Source organism: Heterocephalus glaber, unplaced genomic scaffold (genome assembly GCF_053883595.1).
Source record: "Heterocephalus glaber isolate CG9 unplaced genomic scaffold, H.glaber_assembly_v1.0 deba00001504, whole genome shotgun sequence".
Taxonomy (NCBI): domain Eukaryota; kingdom Metazoa; phylum Chordata; class Mammalia; order Rodentia; family Bathyergidae; genus Heterocephalus; species Heterocephalus glaber.
In genome coordinates, this window is record NW_028258324.1 from 34979188 (window position 1) to 35000526 (window position 21339).

The 21339-nt window shown below is 37.5% G+C and overlaps 1 long non-coding RNA gene across 1 annotated transcript in view; it reads right to left on the reverse strand.

The window, feature by feature from the left end:
• LOC110349324 (uncharacterized) overlaps positions 1-20680 on the reverse strand; it is a 54722-nt gene extending 34042 nt beyond the window's left edge. The window contains exon 1 of the long non-coding RNA XR_002395183.2: positions 20620-20680. This is a non-coding gene — a long non-coding RNA (uncharacterized LOC110349324). The remainder of the gene's footprint in view (positions 1-20619) is intronic.
• Between the last annotated feature and the right edge of the window lie 659 nt (positions 20681-21339).

A 21339-nucleotide genomic window follows, 5' to 3' on the forward strand; every position in this document is an offset into this window, starting at 1 on the left:
TCTTACTTCTTCATTTCAGTCAGTGGTACCTACCACATCTTAAAATCTTGATGTTATCTTATCTCTTTCAAACCTCGCACCCAATTTATCATCAAGCTCTCTTCTTTCCTCTTATGAAATTTATCCCACATCACTTTACACCAAACACTATTATCACCCTCATTCAGACTACCATCATTTCTCCTACAGATTACTCCATAGCTCTAGCAAGTATCTTTACCTCCATTCTTGTCCCTCTTCCATTCATTCATGACACAGTGCATCCAACTCAAATGTTAATCAAATTTTGCCACTCATCTACTTAGAAAACTCCAAAAGCTTCCAATTGTACTTGGATAAACTCAGAACCTTTACCCATGGTCTATAAATGCCCTACCAAAAAAAAGAAAAAAAAAATAAAAGTTTCTAAGGGCAGAGGATTTAGCTCAGTGGTTCCACCGCCTGCCTCGAAAGCACAAGATCCTGAGTTTGATCTCCAGTACAAAAACAAACAAACACAAACATTTACAACATTTTATGGACATTGTCTCCTTGTAGCCCCAGTTTCTTTTCCTGCTATATGTAAAGCTCATTTTTGCTTTAGGGCTTTTACACTGCTGTTCTTTCTTGCTTGAATGCTCTTTCCTTATATTAATATAGCTGATTTCTAAACATTTAGATCTGAAATCAGATGTTGGCCTCCAGCCCCCAGCCTCCATACCCATAACTACTTAACTATTTAGCACATCATCCTGCTCTATTTTCTTGTCACCACTAACTAGTTCATGTGATTTTTTTATTTGTTTCTTTTTGGACTTCCCACTAAACAGTAAGTTACTCTTGTTTGTTCTGCTAACCTTGAGTCTAGAGCAATGCCTGCAGCATAAATTTATTGAGTGGATCCATAATAAATATTTTACTTAATGGACCATGGAATATCCAGATACGAAGCTGGAAATTCATTTAAACAGTGCTTCTTTGTCATAGGGAAAAGGTGATCAGGGGTGAGAAGATAGAAAGAATTGTGAGGTATGTGTTCCCTTCCTACTTCCTTGAGTTTGGGCTGTCAAGAGTGAAATACTTCCTTGGAGACTCTGCTAAGAGTGTGAAAGCTTGTCTGTAGGACATGGCTGTTGGCCCACAGACCTATGAGGGCTTCAGAGGTTGCACAGTCATCCCAGACTAACATTCAAGGTGTTGTCTTGCAGATTTCTGTTCCAGTACAACTTTAGGACTCTTCGAATACACCATCTTTTTCTCTTATCCTTCTTCATAATTTCTGTCTCTCTTCCTCCTATTTTCTAGCACTAGTGGAATTTCTGCTCACAAGAACAGTGAGTAACTCGACTTTCTGACTACACCTTCTGCTTCAGAACTAAAGGAAACCATGTGTGAGTCTTGTCCCATGAGAAAAAGAACCATCTTTTATATAAACCTGTGTTTTAGTCAGTAACAATCCATCACCTTGTTGATCTTTTCTTTCCCGCAAACACACAAAGCCTGTTACGAAGGCAATCAGACCATATGAAATTTCTGGGAAATCAGTGCTCGGACAGTTCACCTTCTGTTGGCTTTACCACATTGTAGGAAACTCTGATATTTAGCAAATTAAAGTGAGAGTCTTTGATTAGCAACGATTGTTGAGCACAGAATCCAGTTCACATAGTTTCCCTCCTTTTCTTTCATTTTCTCACTGATTATTAAATAAATGTATTAAGAAGAAAAACAGGATTGAAAAATGAAAATAATTATTTATTACATTTCCACTGAGTGTTATAGCCTCTCCTCCTTTTTCATTCTAACATGCTCAAGTAAAATTGTTATATTTCTATGTGGAAAGAAGCATATTACATCTTACAAGATAACTTTCCCAAAACACACTCCCACTTGTGATCATGTGCATTAATGATTTTATGTAAATTTATGCATATTAGTTTTCACTTAGTTGACATTCAATAAAGGTACAACTGGATAAATAAAAAATAGTCATTCATGAAACTTAACAAAAGCTCTTTTGTGAGAGTAGAATGACAAAAACAGATCTTAGAAAATTACTGCTACAGGATGGAGCATTTTTAATAGACAAACTCACTGAATGAATTAAAAGTCCACATTGATTGATTGGTGTCTTGTCAGGATAGTTAATTCATTCCAACAACTTTTTATTATAGTCTACTTTTCAATAACCTAACTATTCACATGTTAAGCGCTAGAACGAGATGGTTTTAAAGACAGAAAATGAAAGACAATAAAATGCAGCCCCACTAGGGGCCAAATATTGTGGAACTCCAGGATCAAGTCTGAAGCAGGCAAGATCAAACTTCCATTATACATGAGCTTAAACCTTGAACTCAAATTTATTACAATATTTCAACTAATCCTACTTTGGAATAACAAAACTCACCCCAGATCCTTTTTTTGGTGGTTACTTATTGACAAATTCTTAGAAATAACTCAGAAATTTCAGGACAAACAAAAGTTTGCTTTATACTCATGTAGAAAAACTCGTAGAGCTTGCCCTAGCTGCAAAACTACAATATGAAAATATTATTAAGTTGAGTAAGGGCTTTACTTTCCTTATAAATTCAAGGGTAAATCTCTAAAATTTTTGAAGCTAATGTCATAGAAGACAATCAGTTTCATACTCTTCATGTCATAAACTCCCAGTTTGGAGCCAGGAAAACAAATTTTATGAATTATATTTTATGAAAAATCACTTCATATTTAATAAGAATGAAAAATTCCTTTAATGAATCTGAATAAATTCAAAGTTGCTAAATAACATCTTCTTTTAGTCCATGAAAATTTAGTATATTCCTCTTCTATGTCAGGCAGCATACTTGGCTTTGCATATATTTATAGAGTAAATAACAAATGCGTCATCTCACTTGATCCTAACAGCCTTTGCTGCTATTGTTAATATTATTTCCACTTTGCAGTCAAATAAAGAGAGGCTTAGGGAATCCAAGTGCCAAGATCTGTAAATAAAAAATGGAGTTCATTCTTAACCCACAAGTTTGCTATGGAATTGGATATCTTGCATAAAACTATGTAACTATTAAGTCTCAAAATCAAATCTTCACCAGATTTTAAGTCTCAATAATATAGATTTTTTCCATGCCTCTTTCAGCCAACTAAAGCCTGAGAAATTCCATTTAAAAAACCCACAACCCTTCACAGTATGGCTTTTGAGTCTTCCCTCTTTAAGTGAGACATGTTATTTTGGGCAGTCTTATGTGATGAAAGAGATAATGGACCTCTTTGGGTGGTAATAAAAACAAAATCACTACTTTCACAGTAAGTAAAATAAAAACTGAAACGAAAAAAAAAGTAAGATTTTCTGATTCCACAGATGAGTCACCAAGAAACTTTCGGTTTTGACTCTCTGGGTTAATTTCCCTGTCATTTAAAATAATAACATGCCAATTTATGAAGTCCATTGGACTTATTTTAACACATATATAAACAATTCAAATTCTATTTGAAAGTTTTAGCTTTCATATATGGGATCAAAAATAGGGAAATGCAGGAACAGACTATCTGATCTGGGTAGGTCTTTTAGCCAAGGTAGGCTAAAAGGAAAGGGAAGGATGGGCTAAAGGGAGGCAAACTTGTGCTGGACTTAGAAACTCAAAGACAAAGTGGGCTTCATGGTTATAGTCAATCAGACTGAGCCTTCCTGGGGCAGTGTTTTCCTGTTGATTTGATTTTTATTTATTTTGGTGGTGATGGCGATGGTGGTGGTGGTGGTGAAAATCAAGGTAACATGTGACAAACTAACAGAGACCAAGAGTGAGTATCTGAGGGGAAAGAAGCCACACCCAATAAGTCAATCACCAAATCCTACTTTGGCAATGTTGCAAAGGTATGAAGAGTATAATAAGATGGACAGCATAGGGAAAGAACTGCTAGTCATTCCTGAGCAAAAATGTATCAAAAAAAGTGAAGGGTCTGAGATTTTATCCTGTTTTCAACCTAAGAAGTTAGCCTGTCACCCTTTTTAGAGGCAGATAGAAGATATAAGACTCCTAGGTCAGAGACAAAAGATTTTATACCCAGAGCATAGTAAACAACATGAGAATCAGCACATTTATATTAATTCCATCTTGCTATCAAGTTTCCTGGGCAGTGTGGATGGACCACTAGAGGTCCCTGTACACACAATGGGTTACACCATGGGAAAGGAACCCGAAGCATAAAGACCATGAATCTTTTATAATAATCAGAAAGCATGCTGGCATTTTGCTCTGGAAAGGGACAGTAGCTCTGTCTTCCAAGGCTGTTCACCATACATATATCTTTTAAAGATAGTCTGGAACAAAGGGCAATAGATTCCACTCATAAAATATATGTAAATGCAAGACACACAGAAATATAGCACAGAGCAGGCTTCTGGGCCACCATACCATTGCTCACAGTACAGAGGAGGAGGCTTCTGGGCCTCCGTACCACTGCTCCCAGCACAGAGGACATGAGTCACGCAGACGCCAGCACCACAAACCACCACACCCACCCACCCCTCCACCCATATTGAAATGAGAAGACATGTAAACAAGTCTCAAAACCAGCCTTCCAGATCATGTACAGCAAACACCAAAAGGAAATGAGATGGGACACTGCTGCTGAATCACCTGGACTCCCTGAACTGGCAAAAAAAGAGGATCTGGAAAAAATGAAATCAGAAATAATTTCTCCGATAACAGCAGAGATTGTGCTCCTAGTGCAAGACATGATTAATAAATCTAGAGAGGAGCTCAGGAACATGATGGAGTCCCAACATAGGAAATAAATGGAATCCATAAAACGATGCAAACAGATTTCCAAGAGATTAAAACCTCCATTGAAAGTCTACAGAGCAGAAAAAGCCAATGTGAGGACAGAATTTCAGATATAGAAGATAAGATTGCAATCAGTAAACAGGAAAAGAAAAATTGCTTTAAATTGTAAAGGATCATGAGAAATCAATCCAGCAGCTGCTAGATGATGTAAAGAATAACATAAGACTGATTGGAGTCAATGTAGAAACAGTGAGTGCAGATGACATAAAAAACTGTTCACAGAAGTGATGGCAGAAAACTTCCCAAGCAGGGGGAAAGAACTTGACATACAGATAAGTGAGCCATATGGGACTCCAAATAGCCTTGATCAAAAAAAATCTACACATAGGCATATAATTGCTAAGAATCCAGAAACCCAGCAGAACAACAAAGTTTTACAAGCATGTGAGAAAAGAAACAAATCACATACAAAGGGAAGCCCATCAGAATCACAGCAGACTTGTCAACTCAAACCCTCAAGGCAAGAAGAGCTTGGAGTGATGTATTCCAAGCCCTAAAGGAAAACAGCTTCCATCCCAGATTGATGTGCCCTGCAAAACTATCTTTCAAAATTGATGGAGAAATAAGATACTTTCATGACAAAGACCACCTTAGGAATTTCATGAACACCAAACCAGTACTTCAAAAAATTTTGGATAATATCCTAGGAACAGACAATGAGGATCACATACCCAGGAAGCATAGAAGAATGAACCCATTGGGCATGAAAAGAAATTAAATGTAAAGGGGAGAGAATAAAACAAAAATAAAAAGTCATGACAATGATAAGACAATACATATCAATTATAACCATCAATGTTAATGGTCTCAATTCACCAATCAAAAGAAATAAACTGGCAGAATGGGTCAAGAAGCAAAATCCAACAATATGCTGCATACAAGAAACAATCTGAATTAACAAAGAAACTCATAGATTGAAAGTTAAAGGGTGAAAAACACTACTCCATGCAAAAGGAACCTGAAAAAAAGCAAGAGTAGCTATCCTCTTTGCAGATCAAGTAGATTTCAAACCAACACTGATTAAGAGAGACAAAGAAGGACACTACATCCTTGTAAAGGGAAAAATCCAACAGGAAGAGATGACAATCATAAATATCTATGCACCAAACACTAGTGCACCCAACTAGATAAAACAAATACTAATGGACATGAAAAGTCATATATGCACTAATACAGTTGTAGTGAGGGGCCTCCATAACCCACTGTCACAAAGAGATCAACTACACAAAAAATAAGTAATGAAATACTAGAACTCAAAGTCTTGAACAAATGAACTTAACAGATGTTTACAGAGTGTTCCACCCCACAAAATCAGAATACATATTCTTTTCAGCTGCACATGGGTCATTTTCTCAAATAGACCACATACTCGCTCATAAAAAATGTTTAAGTAAGTGCAAAGGAATTGAAGTTACCCCCTGTATATTATCAGACCATAGTGCTATGAAATTGGAGATCCACAGCAAAAGAAACTTGAAAAATTTCATAAACACATGGAAACTGAACAACACACTTCTGAATAACTAATGGGTCACAGAGGAAATTAAAAACAAAATCAAATAGTTCCTTCAATTAAATAACAATGACAATACAACATATCAGAATCTATGGGACACAATGAAAGCAGTCTTATGAGGGAAATTCATAGCAATGAATACATATATAAGGAAAACAGAGTGAGCCCAATTAAACTGATGCTGAACCTCAAGCTTCTAGAAAAAGAAGAGCAGGACAAACCCAAAGCTCATACAAGGGAGGAAATTATAGAGATCAGAGCAGAAATCAATGCAATGGAGACTAAGAGAATGATACAAAAAATCAATGAAGCCAAGAGTTGGTTCTTTGAAAGAATCAACAAAATTGAAAAACCCTTAGCCAAACTTATCAGCAAAAGGAAAGAAAAGGCCCAAATCCATGCAATTAGGAATGAAAAGAGTGAAATTACATTAGACTCAGCAGAAATCCAGAGGATCATCAATACCTACTTCCAGAACCTACACCCCAATAAGATGGAAAACACAGAGGAAATGGACAGATTCCTAGATATGTATGAATTACCAAAGTTGAATGAAGAAGACCTAAAAATTCTAAACGACCCAATATCAATCAATGAAATTGAAAATGTAATTAAAAACTTACCAACTAAGAAAAGCCCAGGTCCTGATGGTTTCACTGCTGAATTCAACAAGACATTTAAAGAGGAACTACTGCCAATACTGTTTAAACTCTTCAATGAAATTAAAAGGGAAGCAATACTACTGACTTCATTCCTGGAAGCAAGCATCACCTTGATGCCCACTGCAGAGAAAGACCCAACAAAAAAGAAAACTATAGGCCAATCTAACTAATGAACATAGATGCAAAAATCCTTAATAAGATCCTGGCAAATACAATGCAGATCATCAAGGAGATTAAAACTGGACCTATATCTCTCACCATGCACTAAATTGAAATCAAAATGGAATAAACATCTAAATATTAAAACAGAAATGCTGAACCAGTTGGAACAGAGGTTAGGTAGAATTCTTAAAGATATTTGTGGAGGAAAAGATTTTATGAACAAAACCTTAGTTGCCCATGAATTAGCACAATCAACAACTGAAATTCCTTCATATTAAAAAAAACTTCTGCACAGCAAGAGAAATCACCAGCAGTGTGAAGAGACAACCCACAATGTGGGAAAACATTTTCACCTGACACACAAATGTCCACTATTAGAATCTATAAAGAACTTTAAAAAATAAGACCTCCCAAATTTAAAGACCCATTCCAATAATGGACATCTGAAATGAGCAGACATTTCTCAGACAAAGAAGTAGAAATAGCAAATAAACATATGAAAAAATGTTCAACATCACAGGTCATTCAAGAGATGAAAATGAAAACAATGCTGAGATTCCACCTCAACACAGAAAGAATGGCTGCTATGATGAAATCAACCAATAACAAATGATGGCGGGGCTGTGCAGAAAGAGGAGCATTTTTCTACTGCTGGTGGGAGTGTAGACTGGTGCAACCACTGTGGAAATCAGAATGAGATGCCTCAAAGAACTATGACTGGAAGTTCCATTTGACCCAACTATTCACCTGCTGAGGATCTTCCCCAAAGAATTAAAAGAATCATAACACAATGATATGTGTGCAGCCATATTCATACCAGCACAATTTGTAATAGCTAAAACTTGGAAGCAGCCCAATTGCCCATCAACTGGAAACTGGAAAAGAAAATGTGATTTTTTTTATAAAATAGAGTACTACTCAGCCATAAAAAATGAGAAATTAGAGACATTTATAGCTAAGTGGATGCACATTGAGGCAATATTCTTAAGTGAAATGAATAGGACACACATGTGTAAATACCAAATAGTTTCTTTAGTGTGAGAAACTGAAAGTGTAAATAAAGATTAAAAGGTATAATAGATAATGTGAAATAGGAAGAAAAGGGGCTAAGGGGAAGGGGAAGTGAGAGGGGTAGGGGAAAGGAAAGAAAGGAATGGAATTAATATGAGAAAATCAAAAGTGGAAACAAAATCTTTGTAAATATGGAGGGATGGAGGGGTTGAAGGGAGGGCATGGGAAGGGGGGAAAATAAGAACCAAGAGACAGAGGTAGGGGCTTCTGAGCCACCGTCCCACTGCTCCTGGTCCAGAGAAAGGGCCTTCCCAGCCACCATCCCTCACCCACTCCCAGCCCAGAGGAAAGAGCATAGGGGCTGCCATCCATTCTGCCACTCCCAGCCCAGAGGAAGGGGCTTCTGAGCCACCATCCCACTGCTTCTGGTCCAGAGGAAGGGGCTTCCCTGCCACCATCTGTCCTGCCTCTTCCAGCCCAGAGGAAAGGGCTTTTGAGCCACCTTCTGTCTCACCACTCCCAGCCCAGAGGAAGGGGCTTCCCGGCCACCATCGCTACTGCCACTACCGGCCCCTGTCCCACCTCACCCAGCTCAGAGGAGGTGATGCACGCAGACGACAACCTCACCACACTGCCTCCCCAGTCGAAATGAGAAAACACATAAATAAGTCTCAAAACAAGACTTCCAGGTCACCTACAGCAACCCCAAAGGGAAATGAGATGGAACACTCTGATACTCAACCACCTGGACCCACTGAACTGGCAACAAAAGGGGATCTGGAAAAAATGAAATCAGAAATAATTTCTCAGATAACAGGAGAAATTGTGCCCCTAGTGCAAGACATGAGTAATAAATCTAGAGAGGAGCTCAGGAACATGATGGAATCCCAACATAAGAAACAAATGGAATCCACAAAACAGATGCAAATAGATTTCCAGGACATGAAAAACTCCATTGAAAGTCTACACAGCAGAATGAGCCAGTGTGAGGGCAGAATTTCAGATATAGAAGATAAGATTGCAATTAATGACCAGGAAAAGAAAAATTGCTTCAAAATTATAAGGGAACATGAGAAATCAATCCAGGAGCTGCTAGATGATGCAAAAAAGAATAACATAAGACTGACTGAGCTCAATGAAGAAACAGGAGAAAGTGGAGATGACATAAAAAATCTCTTCACAGAAATAATGGCAGAAAACTTCCCAAGCAGGGGAAAAGAGCTTGACATATAGATAAGTGAGGCATATTGGACTCCAAATAGCCTTGATCAAAAAAAATCTACACATAGACATATAATTGTTAAGATTCCAGAAACACAACAGAAGAACAAAGTTCTCCAAGCAGTCAGAGAAAAGAAACAAATCACATACAAAGGAAAGCCCATCAGAATGACAGCAGACTTCTCAACACAAACCATCAAGGCAAGAAGAGCTTGGAGTGACATATTCCAAGCCCTAAAAGAAAACAGCCTCCAACCTAGATTGATGTACCTTGCAAAACTATCTTTCAAAATGGATGGAGAAATAAGATACTTTCATGACAAAGAGCACCTTAGGAACTTCATGAATACCAAACCAGCACTCCAAAGAATTTTACACAATATCCTAGGAACAGACATTGAGGATCACAACCCCAGGAAGCAAAGCAGAATGAACCCATCTGGCATGACAACAAATTAAATGTAAAGGGGGAGAACGCAACAAAAAGAAAAAGTCATGCCGATGACAAGTCAATATGTTTCCGTTATAACCATCAACATTAATGGTCTCAATTCACCAATCAAAAGAAATAGACTGGCAGAATGGGTCAAGAAGCAAAATCCAACAATATGCTGCATACAAGAAGCACACTTAATTCAAAGGAAGCTCATAGACTGAAAGTTAAAGGGTGGAAAACAATACTTCATGTGACGGGAAACCAAAAAAAAACAGGAGTAGCTATCCTCTTTGCAGATCAAGTAGATTTCAAACCAACACTAATTAAGAGAGATGAAGAAGGACACTACATCCTTGTAAAGGGAAGAATCCAAGAGGAAGAGATGACAATCATAAATATCTATGCACCAAACACCAGTGCACCCAACTATATAAAACAAATACTAACGGACATGAAAAGCCATATATGCACTAATACAATTGTAGTGGGGGACCTCAACACCCCACTGTCACAAATGGATAGATCAACTAGACTAAAAATAAGTAATGAAATACTAGAACTTAATCAAACTCTTGAACAAATAAACTTAACAGATGTTTACAGAGTCTTCCACCCCACAAAATCAGAATACACATTCTTCTCGGCTGCACATGGGTCATTCTCCAAAATAGACCACATACTCACACATAGAACATGTTTAAGTAAGTGCAAAGGAATGGAAGTTATCCCCTGTATATTATCAGACCATTGTGGGATGAAACTGGAGATCCATAGCAAAAGAAACTCAAAAAATTTCATAAGCACGTGGAAATTGAACAACACACTTCTGAATAATCAATGAGTCACAGAGGAAATTAAAGAAGAAATCAGACAGTTCCTTCAATTAAATGACAATGACAATACAACATATCGGAATCAATTGGACAAAATGAAAGCAGTCTTACGAGGGAAATTTATAGCAGTGAATACGCATATTAGGAAAACAGAACAAGCCCAATTAAACAACCTAATGCTGAACCTCAAGCTTCTAGAAAAAGAAGAGCAAGACAACCCCAAAGCTCATACAAGGGAAGAAATTATAAAGATCAGAGGAGAAATCAATGCAATGGAGACTAAGAGAATGATACAAAAAATCAATGAAGCCAAGAGTTGGTTCTTTGAAAAAATCAACAAAATTGACAAACCTTTAGTCAACCTTGTCAGAAAAAGGAAAGAAAAGACCCAAATCCACGCAATTAGGGATGAAAAGGGTGAAACTACAACAGACCCAGCAGAAATCCAGAGGATCATCAATACCTACTTCCAGAACCTATACATCAATAAGATGGACAACACAGAAGAAATGGACAGATTCCTGAATACATATGAATTACCAAAGCTGGAAGAAGAAGACCTAAAAATTCTGAGCAACCCAATATCAACCAATGAAATTGAAAATGTAATTAAAAACTTATCAACTAAGAAAAGCCCAGGCCCTGATGGCTTCACTGCTGAATTCTACAAGACATTTAGAGAGGAACTGCTGCCACTACTGTTTAAACTCTTCAGTGAAAATGAAAGGGAAGCAATACTCCCAAATTCATTCCTGGAAGCAAGCATCACCTTGATCCCCAAAGCAGAGAAAGACCCAACTGAAAAAGAGAACTATAGGCCAATCTCACTAATGAACATAGATGCAAAAATCCTTAATAAGATACTGGCAAGTAGAATGCAGAAGATCATCAAGAAGATCATACACCCTGATCAAGTAGGATTCATCCCAGGGATGCAGGGATGGTTCAATATATGAAAATCAATTAATGTAATACACTATATCAATAGAGCCAAGGACAAAAACCATATGATTATCTCCATAGACACAGAAAAACCATTTGACAAAATCCAATATGCATTTATGATAAAAACCCTACAAAAAATTGGAATAGATGGTCTCTACCTCAAACTGTTAGAAGCCATCTATGAAAAACCAACAGCCAATATCATACTAAATGGTCAAAAACTGAAATCCTTCACACTAAAATCAGGAACAAGACAAGGATGTCCACTATCACCACTCTTGTTCAATATAGTTCTGGAAACATTAGCCATGGCAATTAGACAAGAGAAAGAAATAAAAGGACTAAAGATAGGAAATGAAGAAGTCAAATTGTCATTATTTGCAGATGACATGATACTCTATACAGAAGACTCCAAGAACTCCACCAAAAGTCTTCTAGACTTAATAACCAAATGCCATCAAGTAGCTGGTTACAAGGTCAACACACAAAAATCAATAGCTTTCCTCTACAAGAATGACAGACTCACTGAGAGAGAAATAGGGCAAAGAATTCCTTTCACAATAGCATGCAAAAAGCTGAAATACCTAGGAATCATCCTAACCAAAGAAATCAAAGACCTCTTCTCTGAAAACTATGGCACTCTGAAAAGAGAGATTGAAGATGATATCAGAAAATGGACAGACATCCCCTGCTCCTGGGTAGGAAGGATTAATAGAGTGAAAATGGCCATAGTTCCAAAACTGCTATATAGATTTAATGCAATTCCAATTCAGATCCCAGCAGCATACTTCATAGACCTCGAGAAAACAATCCAAAAATTCATTTGGAATAAGAAGAGACCCAGAATAGCAAAAGCAATTCTAGGTAACAGAGACATGGCAGGGGGTATCACAATCCCCAATCTGCAACTATACTACAAAGCTACTGTGATAAAAAACAGCATGATACTGGCAAAGAAACAGGCTTGAGGACCAGTGGAACAGATTAGAAGATGCAGAAACAATGCCAGACACACTCAGCCATCTCATCTTCGACAAAGGAGCCAAACACCCTCACTGGAGGAAAGATAGCCTCTTTAATAAATGGTGCTGGAAAAATTGGGCTTCAACTTGCCAAAGATTAAAACTAGACCTGTATCTCTCACCATGCACTAAACTAAAATCAAAATGGATTAAAAATCTAAATATTAAAATAGAAACTCTGAACCAGTTAGAACAGAGGTTAGGTAGAACCCTTGAAGACATCGGTGTAGGAAAAGATTTTATGAACAAAATCTCAGTTGGCCGTGAACTAGCACAAACAATCAACAAATGGGATCTCTTCTTATTAAAAAGCTTCTGCACAGCAAGAGAAACCACCAGCAGTGTGAAGAGACAACCCACAATGTGGGAAAAAATCTTCACCTGCTCTTCCTCAGACAAAGGTCTACTATCTCAAATCTATAAAGAACTTAAAAACATCAGATCTCCCAAATTTAAAGGCCCAATCCAAAAATGGGCATCTGAAATGAACAGACATTTCTCAGACAAAGATGTAGAAATAGCAAATAAATACATGAAAAAATGTTCAACATCACTGGTCATTCGAGAGATGCAAAACAAAGCTGAGATTCCACTTCACTCCAGAAAGAATGGCTGCTATCATGAAATCAACCAATAACAAATGCTCGAGGTGATGTGGGGAAAGAGGAACCCTGCTCCGCTGCTGGTGGGAGTGTAGACTGGTGCAAGCACTGTGGAAATCAGTATGGAGATACCTCAAAGAACTAAGACTGGAATTCCCATTTGACCACACTATTCCACTGCTGGGGATCTTCCCCAAAGAATTAAAAGAATCATACCACAGTGATATATGTGCCCCCATGTTCATAGCAGCACAGTTTGTAATAGCTAAAACTTGGAAACAGCCCAAATGCCCATCAACTGGAGACTGGATCAAGAAAATGTGGGTTTTTTATAAAATGGAGTACTACTCAGCCTTAAAAAATGAGAAATTAGAGACATTTATAGCTAAGTGGATGCACATTGAGGCAATACTCTTAAGTGAAATAAATAGGACACAGATGTGTAAATACCGAATAGTTTCTCTGGTGTGAGAAACTGAAAGTGTAAATAAGGACTAAATGTATAATAGGTAATGTGAAATAGGAAGAAAAGGGGCAAAGGGGAAGGAAGTGGGAGGGCTAGGGGAAAGGATAGAAGGGAATGGGATTAATATGAGAAAATGGAAAAATAGGAACAAAATCTTTGTAAATAGGGATGGATGGAGGGGTTGAAGGGAGGGCTGGACAAGGGTAAAAAATAAGAACCAAGACAGACTATGTAAAGTGCAAATTTCCAATGATAAATGTCATTATATTGTATACCTAACATGTATCAATGATTAGAATGAATAATTAATAATGCAAAATAGGAAGAAAAGGTCCAAAGTGGTAGGGGTAGTGGGAGGGGCAGGGGAAAGGAAAGAAGGGAAAGGAAAACTGATGAGAAATGGAAAAAATGGAAATAAAGTCTTTGTAAATAGGGAAGGGTGGAGGGCATGAAGGGAGGGCTAGAAATGGGGAAAAAATAAGAACCAAGATGCACCATGTAAAGGTACAAGTTCCCAATGAGAAATGTAATTGTGTTGTATACCTAAAATGCACCAATAATAGAATTAAACAAACAAACAAACAAAAGAACCAAGAGAGATTATGCAAAGGTGCAAATTTCCAATGATGAATGTCAGTATATTGTATACCTAAAATGTACCAATAAAATAAAATTTTAAAAAAAGAGAGACATAGGAATGCAAGAAAACTGCCTCCCAACTAAGCACTCCTTCATGGATGATTCTACGTCTTGCTCCTCAGCTATGGTCTCTTAAAAGGACAACTGTGACTTAATCATAATGCACTTTTTAAAAAGCTAGGTAAGGGGGAATCAATCTGTCTATTTGAAACTCTCTAAAAGCAGATTTTTACATGAATATTCATATGCAAATGATTCTGGAATATTGCAAAGGGCAATCCATTAAAGGAATGGGGAAAGCCAAGCTAGGGTAGAATTTCAGGCAAAGATCTGTGATAGTTTCAGCCGAAATCCCTTTCAGTTGTTGGCTAAGAACACCACAAGGATGTGGTGAACTAGTAGGCACTCATAACTCTGTGTGTGTCTAGAAAAGCAGCTCCTGTGTCTGCAGGTAATCCACTGAGGAGGAGACACAGGTGAGAGATTTGAGAGACAAAAACATACTGAGACCAGGGCAGAGGCACACAGAAACAATCAGAGAATATATATGGCACAGGCAGGAAAAGAACTACAGAATCACTTAGATCCACTCACATAGCTTCACTCCTTGCTGCCGTAGCTTCTTCCAAATGATGGGTAGTCAAAATTTCTAGGGAAAAACCTGCAAGTAGTATGTTGATGAGATGAGAAAAATCCCACTGCTACAGTAGATTAGAATTGGTATTCATTATCTTATTTCTCTATTTCCATTCTATATGTTCCTTAGCTTTAGCTAGCACTGCTACTGGTCTAGGCAACTAGCCTTGTGGAATGAACCAGACCTTCATCTCTGAGGGATCTGAGCCCAGTTACCACTCTCCTCTCTGGCTACTGTTGCTATAATTGCCCATTCACAGTTAAAAATAATAATAATAACTAGAGAGGTGCCAAGATAAAACCCCTAGGGACCCTAGATCCACTATCTCTTCATGATGACTACAGCTAATTAGCCCTGCCAGTAAGGCAGCCCCATTCTTTTCTTACTGGTCTACTATCACAGAGAGTTCTAAAATACAAGGTAGCAGCCATCTCTTTACTGCAAACAGAACTCTTACTGTATCCCTTGGAGGAAGCTTCCCTCTCTGTGAACCATGACCTCTAGATCCACAGAACCTAAAGTTATAAAGTCACATGCATACTCTTCTACTTGCTTTGCTCTGAATGAGTCCCTCAGGCTGAGCTATAAACTCACAGACACCTCCAGTTTTCTGTGCTAGCGGACACAATGACTCCAGAAGTTCAAGGGCATACTTCCAAAAAAGTCACAAGTTCAGATGATCAGATGCAAAAGCACACTAAAGTCAGGGAAGAGGTTAAAAGAAGTGATAAAAGAGATCTAAAAAGAGCTGGGCAGGATACCAACAGTGTTTGCTACAAATCAGACAAGAAGTTTCCAAGTAAGTTATTGTTTCAAGGAGCTTATAATTTTTCATCTTTTGTCCATTCAGCAATGAGCAGCTACTCCACGCCAGGCACAGTGCTAGGTAATAATAGTGCAGAGATAAAGAACACAGAGTCCATGCACTCAAAGGTCTCATGGTTCAGTGTAGGAAGACTGACAAGTACACCAATATGTGACATTCTGGTGAGAAGGAGCACATGAAGAAAGCAAGCAGTGACAGAGAGTCAAAGAAGGCTTCAGAGAGGAGGTGGCTTCTTAATTAGGTCTGAAAGATGAGTAAGTTCACCAGTCAAAGTGTTAGCTCCAAATATAGATAAGAGAGGGATAAAAATGAGAAGACTCCATCCAAATCTAGCACACACACACACACACACACACACACACACGCTCATACACACTCAATCTCTCTAGAAAGTGTGGACAGACAGTTACGCAGTATCATCATTAGTACTGTACCATACTCTCAAATTCTAATGGGAGACCAGATTTTCCTGTGCTCATCCTCAATTCTGCCAGCCAGAAAAGGAAGACAGCATGAGTTAAGGTCAAGGGTAATTTGTAGCACTGACAATAAAGGATGAGCCATTCATTCGAATATAGAGAGAGGTCAAAAATTGTTATTGCATTTAATTCTCTTAAAAATGGTAATGACAGTATGATTGTAGGAATCTGTGTCTTAGCCATTTCTTCTCCTAGGGCTCTCCTGTATTATATTGCTTTTCTTTTCTTCTTGCCTTGATCTCTGATGATAAGATGGAGACACCCAAACCTTATGGTTAAGTATGAATGAGGAGAAACACAACAAAGAAAACTCAAAAATTTCCTCAGAGTCCCCAAAGAGGAGTGACAGGCTGAACCATATGAAAATAGGAAAGACTTTTTTCCTGCATTTGCCCAAGGTTAAAATAAAAATCAATCTTCCTTAAGCTCATTACTGTATTTAACTGTTAAACTCACCCAGATCTTGGTCCATTAGTTCACATCCTGCATCAGTCAAAGTTCCACCTGAACACAGATAGCACTTAGAAATACTGTGTATTCAGGGGCTTCCCAGACCCTTTGGGTCCCACCACATGGCACAATTTCAGCTATGCAGACGAAGTACCTCATCTGACTGCAAACTATAACCTGAACTTTCCTAATTCCTTTGTCCTCAGAAGTACAACTCCTTAAATCCTACCTGGAATTTTCACCTCAACAAAAATGAACATACTGAAATAGAACCAACACATGTTTACAGTGAGTATTTTTTTTAAATATTGGCTGTGATAAAACATAAGGATTGATTACCTCCAATGTACCCAGATATGTGCTCTGTGTTAATTATTCAATGCTGAGCAAACGAGGTATGTTACCTGCCCTCATGAACTTTAGATGAGAGATAAAAAATAAAAATAAAGGTCCGGGGATTTAGCTCAGTGGTTCTACTGCCTGCCTCACAAGTGCTAGGTCCCGAGTTCTCTCCCTGGTACCAAAATAAATAAATAAATAAATAAATAAAAATAAAGATGTGATAACAATTATGATTACTCTCACAAAGGAAATGTATAGACTGTTTTGAGTGACACTGGCATTTGATAAAAGAAAGCAGTGAGAAAGTTCCTCTGATTGAGGCTTAAAGGGTCAATGGAACCCAGCAGTTATCAAGCTGGGAGAAGAGCATTCACTGCAGAAAGAACAGTTTATGCAAAGTATAAGCAAGAAAGGCCTTAGAAAGTATACAGAACAGAATGAAGACCAATGAAGCCAAGGTACACTAAGAAAAACAGAGATAGCCTAGATTGGATTGACTGTGATAAAGAATAAATATTGATTCTGAATGCTCCATGATGTTTTAAAAGAATAGTAATGATTCAACTTAGGGTTTTTAAGAGATCTCTCTGGTTGCTCAATAGAGAATAGATTCAAAGAGGTAGGATGTCTATATGAGAGAAATAGGCTTGAGGGCAAGATACACCTTCTCCAGTAGGGCCTCAAAGAAAAATTCTCCCTGCTTTATCCCTTTACCTGAGATTACTCCACACACAAAGAGAGTATATGAATAAGACTGGAGCCAAGCCCTTTATTTGTTGCCGTTTCCAACTGTAGATTGGAATCAAATTGGGAGTAAAGAAACACAAATGCTGTGCCAAAGCCATCTATTTAGAAATGAATGAATGAAAATTCACAAAATGGACACTACTTTATTATTCACAAATTAATCTGAATATATTTCTTTTGGCTACTGAGGTGAAGGGAGGGCTATAAATGCAAACAAAATCAGAGAATGATTTTGACTTTAGCAATTGCCCTGTACTTGGTACAACATAAATCACCAATAAAGTGTTTTTCCACTGGGAGATTGTGTTTTACATATACAAAACTCATAATTTGTGTTTATTGAAAAGATTTGGACATTGGAATGTTATTTATGTTTTAATTTGTCTGCACCAGTAAATAACATCCCACTTAGCAAGCAGTTCCCAGTCAGAGCATTTACTCCTGAAATAGTGTCCACGACCTGTACTGGCCACCTTTGTGCTTGGTTCTGCTGACCCATAAAACCATAATCAATGTGCTTAATAAATATTTATAGACTAGATGGATGAATGAGTGCATCCTTATATCTTGTCTATTTACAAGAAGAATCAACCCAATACAGAACTTGCTTCACAGACTGTTATGCCATTTAATTAACAACATCAGTACCCCTTTGTGTCTCATGACTTTTATTTTGCTGTAACTACGTAGCAATTTGTCATCTTTAATATCATTGTACATTAGCATTTTTATACTATAGTTTTTTACTTTATAAAGCATATTTTACTACACATAAGCAGTCAGTTTTTTGTTTTGGTTTTTGGTTTTTGGTTTGGAAGGTTTTTTGAGACAGGGTTTCACTATGTAGCCCAGGTTGGCTTCAAACTCTCGGTGATCCCCTTGCCTCGGGCTCCCAAGTGCTGGAATTACAGGCATGTGCCACTACGCCCAGCAGTCACTTAGGAGGCTTCTTAGAAAACTGGTTCATACTCATTTCCTTTTAAATTTTGTGCAGGGCCAAATGTGTCCAAAATACACTCTCAGGTCCTGAAGGCATCTATAAGCATGAACAAAGCTGGAGAATACATTTTTCAAAGCCCTTTAAATTGGGAGATAACCTGATTGGTAAAGAAAGTCTATTAATTCTACCTCTTGATATTTTCCAAACCATCCCTACAGTCACTGGCATAGTTCAGGTATTCACCGTCTGTTACCTGGACTACTGCAGTAGTCTCTGTCACCTTAAAAAGAAAGCTGTCTTTTCTTTCCTCTTCCCTTCACTTAAGAGTAAAATATATTTTGAGAAAAGACAATATCATCAATCTGGGGTATAGAGATTTTAATAAATGGGCTCTTGACATGTTACCTCATAAATGAACCTTCTAAGTTTATAAGTGGTCCTTTGACAGGATGCATCATGTCAATCTATAGCTCAGAATCTTCACTGATTTAATCGATAATTCATATAGTAATGGATCCTGAAAATTCCATTGCTTCCTTTCTTCCAGCAAAGGCATCTCATCTAGTATAATTTGAAAATGCTTCACTGGTACTATGTGGCTAAAACTGTGCCATGTCCTTAGAAAGAACCAGTCAGGGGACCCTCATCTGGTGTTTTCCAAACTAAGTCATTAACAGACCACCTCACTACTTTGGCCCTATCCACTTATCTTCTGTGCTATTATCTACTTAGTTTTTTAAAAATCAAATAATTTCTTAAGCTATAAATGTAATTTTCTGCCACTAGCATGAGCAGAAAAACAGTAGCAACTGTCATTAAAGAAGCTTCTGCTATATGTAAAGGGCAGAGCTCACTGATATAGCAACAGCAAAAAAATCACAATTTGGAAAAGACTCAACTAGCCAATTCCATCACTTCCACTGATCAGGAAGGAAGCTGAGGAATAATGATAGGACATCACAGCAATTCAACATTGTCTTGACTTAGCATAAATAATCTAAAATTAAATTGAGCATGTGACCTGTGTATCACAAGGGTCTACCATGCGTCTTGCAGTTGGCCGTGTTGGCCAGGCTTCCTAGTCTAGGCCAGGTTTGGAAGCATTTATTTCATTGTCTCATTTTTAATAGAATCCGATGGCTTTCTTGAAAAATTGAAATCCTAGGAGGATCAAGGGAAGAAAAAAAGAAGAGAGAACAAAATGACTTTTGGTGAATAATATTAAAGATATGGAAAAAGAAGGAAATACAAAGACACAGCAAGGAATTATAAAAGCAGAACATGCATAGCCAGAAAACAACTTGGTAACTCCCCCAGAACAATTTTGGCTCATTGTAGATGCACGAACCAGGAAATATTATTCATACAGAATAAAGAATATAAAAATCTTCTGCAACACTAACTATTCTTAATTGTGTACATTTAATTGGAACAGCAATTTGAAGAGGAGAGTATTCTGCTGTGAAATTCTGAGCAGAGTTAAATTTAAGATGCTATAAATTTTTTTCAAATTTTAGTGCTCTTATGTGATGTTGAGAATGACAACAATAATAGTGACAAAGATAACAATTTATGGCATCATGTAACTTTATATAACTCCAAATCTTTATATTGACATAAATTAGAGCATTCAACAGAGTTTCTAATTTAACCCTATAATTAACCATACTTCCTCAGGCAGAAAAATTTATCATCTAATTTAATCCATATCTTCTCAGGAAGACAAATTTTATTCATTTTTCCTCAATTTCTTTCATTCATTATTCTCCTTGGCATATGTCTGGTCCTTCAGCTATATTTACTGTTGGGAGCAAAACAAACGAATGTAGTCATACATTTCACCTACCACTTCTCTTGGCAAAATACCTGCAGTATCCCATGCCTGGAGCCCAGTCTTCCTCAGATATCCATGCTTCTTCCAGACAAATCTACTACAAAAGAAGGGAAGGGAGGAGTTTAAGAGCATTTTATTCTGCATTCCAGGCACCATATGGGTACCAAGAATGGCTTCACCCTGCCAGACTTGGGTCTGGAAATCCAGCTTTGGCTCTCTTATTGTTTCTGTCATTTCTGGAATACATGACTCACAAACCAGCCCTAAATCATTTGTTTTCCTGTTTGTGATGCTGATGGGACCAAATAAGAAGAATCTCAGTGCCCATAAAACCACTGCCAGTTCCTTGGCATCTGCCCATCACTCAATCCCGTTTAGAGGATGTTTTTCAACATGACTCAGAATAATCTTCTAGAACAAAGTGTCCTATAAATAACATCAGGCTAATTTTAAATGAAGATGACTTATAGAGCTTGTTTTTGGATTAGCAGATAAAATGTCCCATAACACAATTAGTGCTTTGAATTATAGGTCTTGCTTAAACTATAGTATTAGGGACATTTTTACTGATAACAACTCCAGCAACCACATCTAAACAGAAAGACTCAGGTTTGCGTTATTTTTCACTCTTGTTTTACCCTAAGGAAATACATTATCCTGGGATTTTATTCAAGAAACTTTTTAATAGAGAGATTCAATCTTCAGTTTTATCAAAATAGTGTATTTCAGTCATGTCAAATTAGTGTATACTT